Genomic DNA, 13,618 nt, shown 5'->3' with positions numbered 1-13,618 from the left:
GAATCGGCCCTGTGGCTCTCCGGGAAGAGCACTGCGGGCAGGACAGGCGGCCAGTGCGTGCAAAGGCCCGAGGCAGCAATGTAACCGCAGGAGAGCAAGGGGGTCACGGTGCATCGCTAGGGAAGAGTTATGACAGTGACACAGCAGAACAAGCCAGCAGGTGCTCAGTCCAGTCGCTATCTGTTCACTTTCCCTCCTCACCTTCCTTCTTTTTTGCTACCCTTTCCTTCTCCACGGACAAGGGGAAAACACCAGCTCGAGGTGAGATAAACCTCACCTCAATGTTTAGGAGACATTCCCTCTGCAGTGTGGTCGGAAGGATCTCAGACCTAGGTCACTGGTCTGTGCAAGCTCTAGGGGCAAAGCAGAGACAGGAGCCGAGAGGTCAGGCTCTCTTAGCCTTTGCACAAGCTGTTCCCTCTGCCTGGCATGCCTTTCCTTTTCAGTCTGACAAACTCCCACCTTAGCCTTCAAAGCCCGACCAAATGCCACCTCCTCGAGAAGCCTGGGCTACCTGCCTTGGTGAGGCGCCACTTCCTGGAGCTACTCTTCCATACAGACGCCATCCTAGCACTGGCCACACACCCCTCCCTCCTGCTTTCCTGCATGGAGGAGCTGCTAAGGGGCAAAAAGGCCAACATGCCAGCACTTGTCAATCATAAAGAGTCAGAAAGACAAAACCCAAAGCTGACAGCTAATGGTTAGTAGCCACATGTGCACTCATCTTCCCCCTCTGTGGAGGGCGGAAGGAAACACATGCCCTCCAAAAATGGACAGCTGAAATGATGAAGTGCTGAGCCCTGGCCCAGACCCTCAGAGAGATGTAGTCAACTACCTTGCAACCCTTGGACAAGCACAAAACCAGACCAAAGAGGGGCCAGTAACTGTGGCTCAGCCCGCATAAATTTCTTCTGGACACTGGCCTGCCTATTTGAATATCCGTGATGTTTGGTGGAGTCAGGCGTGAAGGTCTCAGCCTTTGGCTCCTGCATCTCCAGACACCTATCATGTGTTTCTAATGGGTATTTTCCCCTTAACATGTCATTTGAGCCCCCGCCTCATCAGTAAACAGGGCTAATTATAATACCCTCCTGCAGGGTTGTTGTAAGAATAAAATGGGCTAATTTGAGAAAAGTGCTTACGACAGGGTGTAGTGATAAGGACTCGTTAATGGGTGGCTCTGCTGATTAGAGAGACCAATACAGCAACCTATGGGAAGCTTTGGAGTCACCAAAACCTGTTCTCCGTCCTTGGAGCCACAGCTGGACTACATTTCCCAGCCTCCCTTGCAGCTGGGCATGGTCACATGACTGTGCTCCAGCCAAAGGAATGTGAATGGAAGTGATACCTCCTTCCAAGTTGGACCCTCCACACTAAGCCAGCTTGATGCAGACCATGCCCAGGCCACATTGCCATGTGGAGGAAACCTCCACCCCCCAGAAATACCACCCTCCAGAAATGCAAACCTCCATCTAGAAATGCTAGGTTGGTTTGTTGCTGCAGCTGGTCTTACCCTATAGGGTATGTGCTTATCCATTCACTCATATGCTCATCCAATAAATATTTAATGAGGCCCTAATGGAGCTACATGCCCTATGCTGGATGCAGGGGATACAGAGGGGAACAACAGAAGGTAGGGGAACTCCCTGCTTTCATGGAGCTTACAGTATGGCAAGAAGGACCAACCTTAGTAAATAAACCAGTGCAGGAAGGCTTCCCTGAGAGGAGGTCTACATGAGAGAAGAAAGGAGGAGAGAGAGTTCCAGGCAAGAAAGACCAGCAGAGGCAAAGGTCCTGAGGCCTGAAAGAGCATGATCCACTTCCTGGCACCAAGAGGGGGAAAGATGGAGCGAAAGTGAGCCATCTCCATCACATCCCCTCTCTGAATTTGTTTCCTCATCTTTAAATTGGGGCCATGCTAATAGCCTCTCACAGGGCATCTCTGAATCTCAGAGGAGAAAACAGCACATTCGAAGGCTTGTGGATGCTCATTCATTCCTTGATGTTACCAAGAGTGGGCAGAAAGGCCTCTGCCTGATGCCTGGGCAGTGAGTGGAGGATGCCGGCTAGGAGGTGAGCAGAGCTGTCTCTGGGGCTCAGGAGGCAGGAGCAGGGAGGGAGAGTTGCTGCTATTAAGGCTCCTGCCACGCAGGCTAAATATCAAGAATCGTCTCCAGCCGGGAGAGCTATTAGGCGGCAGCGGAAGCACTGGCTCTCTGGGGAGGCGGGCAAGACTGTCCCTAGAGGCAGCTCAGGCGAGCTGGTGCTAAGAGCGGGAACTCTCTGCTGATGGGCAGATGCTGGCCGCCATTCAGCCTCTTTCTGGACTGGGACGGTTGTGATGGGTATTGTAGGATTCGTGGGGAGATCCAGGAGGCCCCCAAGGGCTGATATGTTGTTGTGCATTTCCCTGATGTTCCACGCCAGCCTTGCTGCTGTCTCCTGAGGTCAGAAGCAGGAACAGATGCAGCAGTTATTTGAGGTGTGCCTGCCACCAGGTGCCAAAAAGGGCACAGGCAGGGAGGGGGGTGCAGCTAGAGGAGGTCCCATTAGGGGCTGAAGCCTCCAGTGATTTGCAGCAGGACCACATCACTCCCTTGACTCACATACCTGTCGTGGCCCCTGAGGTCCCTGCCACCAGCTTTCAGGCTCGTCACTGCTCACTCTAGTGCTACCAAGCTCTGTAGCCCTTCACACCACGGTGCCCCACCAACACACGTGTGTGTACACTGTTTCTTCTGCCAGGTATGCCAGCCTCAGCTCCCATCCTCCTACACCTTTTCTATCATCTTTTGAGAACTGCCTGGAATTCTAATCATGGCTAAGCCAGTTGTCCAAGCAACCTCCCCTCTCTGATCCTTAGCTTACTCACTGCTAACATACAGAAGCTATTTCCTATCTCACAGGGTTGTTGGTACAAATTAAACATGACGATGTATGTGAAAAGCACCTAATAGCATGTGGCACGAAGTAGTTATTTAAAAAGTAGAAACAAGAAAACCCCCACAAAAACCACCCAATCAACCTTCTCGGAGCAGCACCTCCTTCAGGAAGTCTTTCCTAATTCCTAATCACACCCTGGCTGTCCCCTTCTCCATGCATTTGAGTGTAAGTGCCTTTTTACTGGGCCCTCAGCTCCCTGGATGGTCCCTGGCATGGCACTACCTGGGACAACAATGACTTATTTGGGCATCAGCCCCATCCCCACCAGCCTATAAAGACTTTGAGGGCAGGGACATTCCTGGTGGGTGCCAGGCCACATAGTCAGTGTTAGATGAATGAGTAAAGAAGTTTGGGTGTTCTCATTCTCTTTGCCTGCCGCCATGTAAGACATGCCTTTCGCCTTCCGCCATGACTCTGGGGCCACCCTAGCCAGGTAGAACTGCTCTTGCTCTGTCGCCCAGGCTGGAGTGCAGTGGCACAATCACAGCTCACTGTAGCCTCAACCTCCCAGGCTCAAGTGATTTTCCAGCCTTAGCCTCCAAGTAGCTGGGACCACAGGCACACTCCACCATGCTGAGCTAATTTTTAAAATTTTTTGTAGAGATGGGGTCTCACTATGTTGCCCAGGATGGTCTCAAACTCCTGGGCTCAATGATCCTCCTGCTTCTACCTCCCAAAGCGCTGGGATTACAGGCATGCATCACTGTGCCCAGCCAGATTGGCCCTTTTGAGATATCTTTTCAAGTTCTTTGCATGTCTGACAGCTGATGGCTCCACCTGGACCTACCAAGCGCTCCTGTGGCCCCATCTAGAAGCGACTAACCACAAGAGGACAGCTCCAACCTAACCAGTCGGCACTCCCCATACCCTAGGCCCCTGCCACCAAATTACCTTTGAAAAACCCCTAACATCAGAGTGTGGCCGGCCTCGCGTCAAATGCCCCTGGAACCCTAGAATTCTCCGCTCTGAGCCCAGGATGGGCTGCCAGGACAGCCCTCTCGGTTGCCCTCACCTCAAGCTCTGCCCGGTGGTCCTGACCTCAGCCCAGACTTCAGTCTCCTTCCCAGGCTGCCACTAACTGCAGCCTCCAGCGATGGGGACTGGCCCACCCCACCTCCCACATCCTCTGACAGGCCACTAGTCAGCCAGTGGCTAAGTGCCAAGCGGCCAGCCTGAGCTCAGGGCTGGCTGGAGAAGGGGTTATAAAACATCCCAGGCAGCCCCAGGGGTTTGGGGAGGTGACGTGTGGGGGTCTGTGAGCTGTCTCCATTTCTTCTAGAAACCTCAGGGGTACTGTGCATTTACCCCAAATGAGGCTCCACTGACACAAATCGACCAGTACCCCTGCTCTGGATGGGAAGGCTGTCAGCTCGAGGCCCCGCTGGTTCTCTCCCCAACCCAAAGCTCAGATAGGCAGTTATGGATGTATTTGATTAATAAGAAATGGGGGCGATGAATTAATCATTATGTAATAAATGCAGTTTGTTTGGCAGTCGTATCTTTCAAAAACATGGCTCTAGTGTGTGTGTGAAATAACGAAGGGGTCCTCAGAAAACACATGGGACCGGGCGCGGTGGCTCACGCCTATAATCCCAACACTTTGGGAGGCCAAGGTGGGCGGATCACCTGAGGTCGGGAGTTCAAGACCAGCCTGACCAACATGGAGAAACTCCTTCTCTACTAAAAATATAAAATTAGCCAGGCATGGTGGTGCATGACTGTAATCCTAGCTACTTGGGAGGCTGAGGCAGGAGAACTGCTTGAACCTGGGAGGCAGAGGTTGTGGTGAGCCGAGATAGCACCATTGCACTCCAGCCTGGGCAACAAAAGCGAAACTCCATCTCAAAAAAAAAGGAAAGAAAAGAAAAGAAAACACATATGGTGCTCTGAGGCAGGCGATGGCTTTGGCCCTAGTAGCCCCCATCCCTGGGGGAAGCAGTGACTGAGGCTTCTTAAAGGGATGGCAGGAACTCCTGAACTCCCAGGAGTAGTTCAGGGAGGGACAGAGAAAGGTGGTAGCTCCTCTTAAACCCCTTAGGGCAGGGGCTCTGGGCTCAGCCCAGGTTCTCTACCTCCTGCCCAGGGCCAGACTGACCCAGTCCGCTGCCTGCCTCGCTCTGAAAGAGGACTGAACAGATGTTTCCTTCAATCAGGAAAATAATGTTGGCTCCCAGATGGGCTGCGGCGCGAAAGCGCGTCCTCTCCCTGCCTCCCTTTGTGACAAGGCTTTCTTTCTGGGGAGCAGCTGAGCATCGGAGATGGTGAGTGGGGGCATAGTGGCACCCCCGGGGGCATCTGCCGGGCTTGGCTATCACCTGCGTCCCTGGAGAAGGAATCCTGAAGCACAAAGGCCCTGCTGGCTGCCGTTTCCAGTGCTTGGGGCTGACAGGTGCTGGTGGAGGATCTGCTGGCCAAGAAAGGGGCAATGGTGGCCTGGTAGGCAGGGGCTGAGCCCAGAGGGATGCCTCCCAACGCATGCCAACTCCACAACACCCGTGTGGGAACCACGCACCCAGACCCTGTCCCCAGCTATGGTATGGCTTGGCTCCTCACTCATGCCCAATCATGGCCCAGGGCGGCCCCCACCTTGCAGGGCCCAAGCCTGCCCCTCACTTCCGGCCACATCCTCGCGGCTTCCTCCACCTGTTGGCCACCGTCCCTGCCTGCCCTGGACTCCACACAAGACTCCCTGGGGACTCCCTGCTCACCCTTCTGTAAGCTCTGCTGGCGTAAGGAAGTTTTTAAAAACACATGCTGGACCAGGTCACTTACTTCCCTGCTTAAAAGCCTTCAGGGCTGGGTGCGGTTGGTCATGCCTGTAATCCAGCACTTTGGGAGGCCAAGGCAGGCAGATCACCTGAGGTCAGGAGTTCAAGACCAGCCTGGCCAACATGGTGAAACCCTGTCTTTATCAAAAAAAATACAAAAATTAGCCAGGCATGGTGGTGTGTGCCTGTAATCCCAGCTACTCAGGAGGCTGAGGTTGCAGTGAGCCGAGATCATACCACTGCACTCCAGCCTGGGCAACAGACCCTGTCTCTCAAAAAACAAACAAACAAACAAAAAAACACCTTCAATGGCTCCCTGACTTAGAGAATAAAACAGAAACTCCATGGCCTGGCATCCAAGATCCAGACCCCCTTGGTGGCTCCCTACAGTGGGTTGATCCTGGCCATCCCACACGGACCCCAAAGTCAGCGCATCCCAAATAGCTCCCTTTCCTTAGAATATGCTCTTCTAAGCTTTTCCCTCTTTTCTTCTACCTCAAAACCTGTGATCTCTGTGGCGTCCCAGTTCACACTCCATGCTCCTTCAAAGTTCCCCGATCCCCCTTCCCTATCCTGCCAGCCCACAGTTAGTTCTGTCCTTTGTAGACCCTCTTCCATCATCACTTTACAGGCCCACTCCCCATAGAGGGGTCATTTATCAGCTTAGGGGTCAGTCTCCCCACCAGGACGGTGAGAGCCCCTAACAGCAGGGCTTAAGGTCTGATGCGTCTTGAAATCCTCGGGGTTCAGCACACAGTAGGTACCCAGTGAAGATTTAATTGTGTGTGTAAATGCCCATAAACAGAGTCAAAGACTCACATTACACTAGTAAAAGTAAAGACCTCTAGGGAAGCCTAGACAGGAACTCTGACCTGTTTATGTGCCTCTACAGTTTCCCTTTTCTTTTTTTTCTGAGATGGAGTCTCACTCTGTCACCTAGGCTGCCGTGCAGTGACATAATCTCGGCTCACTGCAACCTCCACCTCCCAGGTTCAAGAGATTCTCCTGCCTCAGCCTCCTGAGTAGCTGGGATTACAGGTGTGCGCCACCACGCCCAGCTAATTTTGTATTTTAGTAGAGACAGGGTTTCACCATGTTGGTCAGGCTGGTCTCAAACTCCTGACCTCGTGATCCACCTTCCTCGGCCTCCCAAAGTGCTGGAATCACAGGCGTAAGCCACCGTGCCTGTGCCGGCCTTCCCTTCTTTATTTACAACCATTTCCTTTCTTTTGTAATTAAAAAATGATTTTGAATGAAAATCATTCAAGGCTGCCCTTGACAAACTGCCTGCTATTTCTGTGAGCCTGTTCGTGTGGGGCCTTGCCTTTCTGGCTACTGACCCTCATGGCCACCCTGAGGGTGCAGAGATGGCTGGACCCACTTTACCAAACAGCAGACTGAGGCTCTGAGCAGGGAAAGGCCACCCAGGGCAGATGGGTTGGCGTTTGAACCCTAGGGGAACCTGAATCCCATGCTACCCGCCTAGCCTCCCCCAGGCAAGCTGGGCATTAATGACAAAGGGGTGACACTGGCAATCCCACAGGGAGTCCTAGGTGGACAAGTCCCAAATCTGTCCCTCCTCAGGCATCCCTGTATGCACCAGTGCCACCATTCACACAGTCACTCAGGTCTGTAGGCAAAGCCTCTTAAATACTATGTGGCCAAAACTGTGCAGAAAATGCAGTAACTGTCTCACAGCCCAAACCAGAATCAGGCAGACAGAGCCCCTGCTGGTCTCCCCTCCATTCCCCTTTTACCTCCCCTCCCTGCGCTGGGCCTGCCCGCTCTCCTACTGCCCAGCCAGGGGTTGCAGAGTGGATCCGGACCCCGCCCAACCTAAAAGATGTCCTTGGCCCTCCTATGCCTCATGCCAGTTCCTGATCCTGGAGGGGATCCACGGCAGCCAAGGGGCTAGTAACAATTCAGATTCCCAGGCCACCTCCAAGGATTGAGATTAAGTCAGGTCCTAGGACGGGAGCACTGCACGTGCCCATCCAGCCAAATCCTGGGCTGCTCCCACATTTGCCAGCTGAGCTTCAGAGACTTGGCGCCTGCCCACTGGGGTCAGGAGGCAGCCCCAGAGAAAACACGTGTGTGGGGTCTGCCGCCCACATGTCCTGGCATTTCCAGTGGCATACACTAGTCTGAAGGAGGCTGGATACCAGCAGTGATGGGCTGCTGCGGGCAGGGGCAGTGACTGGGCTCCTGGACGCTGCTGCTCAGGGGCCTCCACACCCCTCCGGAACAGTGTGTTCCTACGCCCTGGGGGCCTGGCGTATAGTATGGCACAAGCAATGCTTAGGATGTGGAACCAAGCATAGAACTGGGTACAGATTCCTCCCAAATCACAAAGGCTACCATTTATCAAGTGACTGCCCATGGTGAGTGTTCTGTCTTCAGGATCGTTTAAAACTGGGACTGGGGTGTGAGCCCATTGGGAGGCACTCTGGGAGGCCAAGGCAGGAGGATCACATGAGCCCAGGAGTTGGAGACCAGCCTGGGCAACGCAGTGAGACCCCACCTCACTAAAACATTTAAATAAAAATTAGCTGGGTATGTTGGCATGTGCCTGTAGTCCCAACTACTCGTGAGGCTAATGTGGAAGGATGGCTTGAGCCCAGAAAGTTGAGGCTACAGTGAGCTGTGATCATGTCACTGCACTCCAGCCTGGGCTGCAAAGCAAGACCCTGTCTCAAAAATCAATCAATCAGGGACTCAAATGAAGGGAGTTGTAATAGCAAAAACGTTTTCCATACATTCACCCCGCAGAGACTTACATAAATACCTGGATCCTGATTCCCAGGTTGGAGAGCAGGCAGGGACGCTCTGCAGCCCAGGGAGGTCTGAACCACATCCAGATCTCACTGGGGACAGGGATGGCCAAGGGGCCCCACAGGGTTGTAGAACAGTGCGTGTGCAGGAACCCCCAAACCAGATAAGAAATGCAAGGGATTCCCAGAGCCTGGAGGAAGGTCTAAAGGACCTTCTAAAGGTGCCCACCCTTGGCTCTGGGGGACTCAGGTGTGGGACAGCATGGATATGAACTTCTGACTTCACACACTTCTCTCTCTTTTAAAACAATGAGTGCATATTATTTGTTAAAAGTTGAGGGGATATTATTTTTGGCAAAGTTTCCAGTGAATTCAGTGCCAGAGCTTAGGGAGAGTGGGGTTGGTTGGAGGTTAGTCCTTCCAGATAGGTAGTTTCAGACTCTGGAGAACATTCATTTATTCACTCATTCATTTACTCACTCACTCATTCATTCAAACCAAGATCTGACCCTCTGAGCAACTTGCCTACTACCTCAGGCCTCGGCAGTTAAGAATTCCTTCATTCATTCCACAAATATTCATTAAGTATCTGTTGTGAGTCTTGGGAACCTCTGTCAGCCCTGTCTGTGGTGAGCCTGGAACCATGATCAGAGGCTGGGCTGGGAGTAGACGGGCCAGGGTGGGGCAGGCAGGGCAAAACCATGTGGCACTGCCTGGCATCTGCCGTGGGTCCTGACGTCCCCTGCCCCTTGACTCCTGAATATCATCATCCGTGGCCACAGAAGCCCACCTCCCTCCCCAGAGCCGGCAGGCACCCAAGACGGGAATTATGGTCTCCACAAGAGACACTGACATGAAGCTGGTTACTGCCTTTTCAGCAAACGTAATTCCTTTTTATTAGAAAATTAAAGAGTAGGACCAGCTTGCCAAAAGCCAAAAGAGCTGAAATGTGCTTTCCTAAGATATGCAGCGTCTGATAAAACGGATTTACCCATCTCCCTCCTGTTCTATCATCATCTCCCTCAGCCAGTCTCTCCTCCATTCACTCCCCTTCCACTGGCACTGAAGCAGCAGCCGTGAGCTTGGCCCTGGCCAACAGGCCCAGCACCCTGGATGTGGGGAGTGTGCTTTTGTTTCCTTCACGCTGAGCCCCACTCCCGGGCTTTAAGCCTTTTTAGAACGACCTCGGGGATTCTCTTGCTTTCCTGAGACGCAAAGGCTGCCTGTGGCCTCTGCTAAGCTGAGGATGTCAGGAGGGGAAAGGCAGGAACAATAAAGGATTGAGCTCCCGGAGAAACAAGCTCATCCATCTGGAGACCCAGGAGCAGGCGGTTCCAGACAGAGCCGGCTGAGGGAGGTGGCCAGGGCAGAGAGCCGAGGACGAGTCCCGCACTGCCACACAAAAAGCAACTATTCAAAACCACCCAGGGAGTTCTCTCTTATTGAAAAGTCCTTGATTCTTCCCTTTCTGTGGCAGAACTCATGAACAAGGGCCCCGTCTTAATAATGGGGTGATGGAGGGGCCCGGGAGGGAGGGTCCCCCTGCTCAGGAAGGTGGCCGAGCCCGCCCTGTGAGTCATTAGGAGCTGGTAACTAAGGTAACTCCAGAATCGGATTTTCTTCCCACTAATCTCTCTTTTTCTCTTTCCCTTTCTCTCTTTTTCTCTGCCGGTCAGATGCCACCTTCCTGGTTTAGAGGGGACTCGGGAGGGTGGTGGGGAGAGAGGAAAAAGAAAGACGTGCGTGTACGTGCGCGCTTAAGTGTGTGAATGTGAGCGTGTGTGCGTGCGCACGTGTGTGTGTGTGTGTGTGTGCTGAATATTAACATGGTCACCACACTCCAGATGCTCTGACGGCGGGCGGGGGTGGTGTCTCGGCTCAGGTATGTGTGCCCCTACCCTCTCCCCACACATCCCCACCCACCCCTCCCACGCGCCCACGGCCTCCCTGTTCAAGGGCAAATCCATTCCCTCACTCCCTCCTTGAGTAACAAAAGATGAGATTGAGTTTCTTTTCACCTGCTCTGATGGAAGTCTCTGCTTTGGCAGGTCTAGCAGAGCCTGCTTTGTTCTGGCGAAAACCAAAATGGGATCTGTCCTGGGGCCCGCTGGCGTGGGCAACAGGGTGGGGGTCAATACAAAAATCAATATAAAAAATAGCATTGTCCCCCAGGCTCCTGCTGCCTGAACCTCCCTCCCTGAAAGCTGAAGTCCAGGGAGGTGCAGCCAAGTCAGCTTTGCTCTGAGAAGACAGGTTCAAACCCCAGCCAGGCCACCTGAGGGCCACGTGGCCTGGGGCAAATTCGTTCACTCTCTGAGCTGGTTTCCTTGCCCTACACAGCAACCTTATAGAAGTGCCTGTACCTATGCAAAGCCCCCAGCACAGCATCAGGTCTCTTTCCCACCTGGTCCTCTTTAGGGCACAGAGCAGATGAACCACTTCTACCAGGGTGGGTGGGGAGCAAAGAAGAGATGGGTGACCCCCAGCTCTCCAGAGGTGGCTGTGTTGGGGTTGCAGCCTTCCAGGTAGTGTTTCTGAGGAAGAGGCACACCACCGGCCCCTGGGACCTTAGGGTTCTCTGGATGACAGAGGAGGAGCTAGGGACCCCTGGCCAGGGTCCTCCCCACAGGGGACCTGGACCACTAGCACAGCTTGGGGCAGGCAGGACCCCTAGAAGCTGCACAGCAACTTTCCCCCTGAGCACAGAGAAGCCCAAGGTCTCCCAAGGCCCTAGCTGGGCACTAAGCCCAGAGCCCCAGGCACAGAGCTTACCCCATGCAGTTGAATACCCCCTTCAATGGACGCTGATGTCTGATCCCCAGCTATCCCCACTTCGGAAGGGCTCAGCCTGGCCTGTGATTCCCTCGGGGTGGGGCTGCGGCATCTGGAGGCTTCCATCCCCCCTTCCAGTGGGGAGAGGGAGCTGCCACGCGGTGAGTCATGTCAGCTCGGCGGCTCTATGTGCTTGGGGGAAGGGCTGAGCACCGCTGCCCTCCATCTGGGCCCAAGGCGACAAGGTCAGCCCCCGTGGCCCACTGGCTGGCTGGACTGGTGCCTGGGACCCACCCCAGGTGGCCTCCGGGTAGTTCCCACTGCTCCAGGACCACCCTCATCACCACCAACGCAGGGAGACTGAGCCTGCTCAGAGTGGGGTGGTGGTGTAAGGCCTCAAAATCCCCAAGGAGTGGAGGTAGGGATGGGGTCTGTGGGGCAGCTGGAAGTCAGGGGAAGCAGGCAGGTGCTGGAATGTGTGGTGGGGATGGGTTGTCTGGAGCTGAGCAGAGCAAAGCTTTCCTAGCTCTGGAAAGCAGGAGGGGCCACAGCCCCAATAAGCAGCAGGCATCCCAGGCCCTATGGCCACAGGTTCCCTGGCCCCTGGCTGCCAGATTCTCTCTCTGCGTCCTTATCCCTCCCCATCTCTCCCTGCTCTGCCCTCTTCTTTCTCTCCCTCCTGGTCAGGGCTGCTAAGCAAATGGACTGCAAATGGGATCGTGCGTTTTCATTTGCACCCACCTTCGTTTCCCCAGCTCCTGGGGGCTGGCTTGTCCCATCCTGTCCAGCCATCTCTGTCTTCCCTTCCTTGGAGGGCAGCCACAGCCACACCTCTACCAAGAATAGGCTGTGAGCTTCCAGACGCCAGGGGTCAGGTGAGCTAGTGACAGGGCCTTGCAGAGCTTGGCTCCTATCTCCACGGTTTTCAAGAGCCTTTACTGGGCGTGTGGCTGCCCCAGTGTGTGAGCAATGTGCACAGAGGAGGCGGCCTCACTCCCGTTCTTCACTTCAAATTGCCTGTCTCCCTTGTCATACAACTTGTCTCCCCCAGGGGTGGAGGAGGCCCTGGGCAGGCTGTTCCCACTGACAGAAATTTCCTGGGTGCCAGGAAAACACACCTCAAAAATAACACTGATGACAGCTGCTGCCCTTCCCCAGGATACTACGGGCAGCATGCTGGCCTGTCTGGGTAAGGCTGGGGGCCCGTGTATTTATAAAAACAGGGAGGACAGCCCATGCCTATAGCACTGAGCCCTTTGAAGGTAATGTAGGCCTGAAAACTCCCACCAAGTCAACCCATTTCCCAGATGGAGAAGACTGAGACCCAGAAGGGCCCACAAGTAGACTCTCTGGCCCTCTACAGGCCATCAGGGTCCGGTGAGTACAGCAGCTTCCTGCGTGGTGCCTGGGTTGCCTGAGTCCAGAAACACACAGCTGCAAGCTGGCAGTTGCTACGTTTACCCCAGCACCTCAGAGCCACCTTGAGAAGCTCACGGAGGGGTGGGCCCCAGGCTCATTTCAAGTCCATGGCTTCTCCCAGTTTCCTGCTGGTCCCTGGAGTCCTCTGCCCCCGCCTTCACCGGCAGACAGGCCAGGCCCAAGGCCGTGTGGGACAGCAGGGACCACCCAGGTGGCGGAGGCTCCTCCCAGCCTGACCGCAGCAGCCGGGAAAACAGGCTCCTCAGCTGCACCCTCCAGCCCACCCCACCCGGCCCCGCCAGGCCAGCCGCCTCACCCAGCACTGAACCAGGAACTGGGCCTGCTGCCAGCCAGCCCACCCCACCCGCACCACAGCCCCTCACCCACCCAGCCCACCCCTCAGCGCCCGCCAGATATGGGAGGAGGCAGTAGTCTCCTGGTACTCACTGCCTCATGCTACCCTAGCCTAGATCACCCCCCTTACCTTCCTCTGTCAGGGGTCCGGGGGAGAGGCCCAACCTTCCCACGGCAGCTGCCATACTGGCCTGAGCCCATGGCCCCTTGACCCTGTCTCCTTGACCAGCAGCCATCCACCTCACGCCCACCACCAGCATGTGAAGCCACCTGCCCCCTTGGGATGGCACTGCCACCCTCCTTCTGGAGCCAGGGCAGGGGGCGCCCCTCCCCCTGCCAGGGGCAGGGTCTCTGTGCCTGCCTTACACTTCTGAGGCTGGATCACTGAGGCTGAAATTTCAATTAAGGAAGAGAAATAATTACTCTGGGGCTCCAGGCCTGCTCAAGTGGTGACAGGCCTCAATATCTGCTTCTCTGGAGTAGCAGGCGGTGGCTGGGGTCCCCCGCCCTGAAATCAGGCTGAGCCCGAGAAGGGCCCTGGACCCTTGCCCATGTTCAGCCTTGCAGCCCCCCTCCATCTGTCTGCTGCAA

The 13,618-nt window shown here is 54.9% G+C and overlaps 1 protein-coding gene across 5 annotated transcripts in view; it reads right to left on the bottom strand.

Annotated features, from left to right (window-relative positions):
• Positions 1-13,618, bottom strand: part of RAI1 (retinoic acid induced 1) — a 133,608-nt gene that overhangs the window by 58,913 nt on the left and 61,077 nt on the right. The window contains exon 1 of one of the 5 annotated variants that reach the window (XM_017895572.1): positions 11,996-12,359. The exons of the other annotated variants lie outside the window; for them this stretch is intronic. The gene's annotated coding sequence lies outside the window, so the exon portion shown is untranslated. Of the gene's footprint in view, positions 1-11,995; positions 12,360-13,618 lie in introns of those variants that run through there. 5 annotated transcript variants of the gene reach the window in all.

Source organism: Rhinopithecus bieti, unplaced genomic scaffold (assembly GCF_001698545.2).
Source record: "Rhinopithecus bieti isolate Rb0 unplaced genomic scaffold, ASM169854v2 scaffold_26813, whole genome shotgun sequence".
Lineage (NCBI taxonomy): Eukaryota > Metazoa > Chordata > Mammalia > Primates > Cercopithecidae > Rhinopithecus > Rhinopithecus bieti.
Note: the sequence above shows the minus strand (reverse complement) of the source record. Positions and strands in the feature narration are given on the sequence as shown.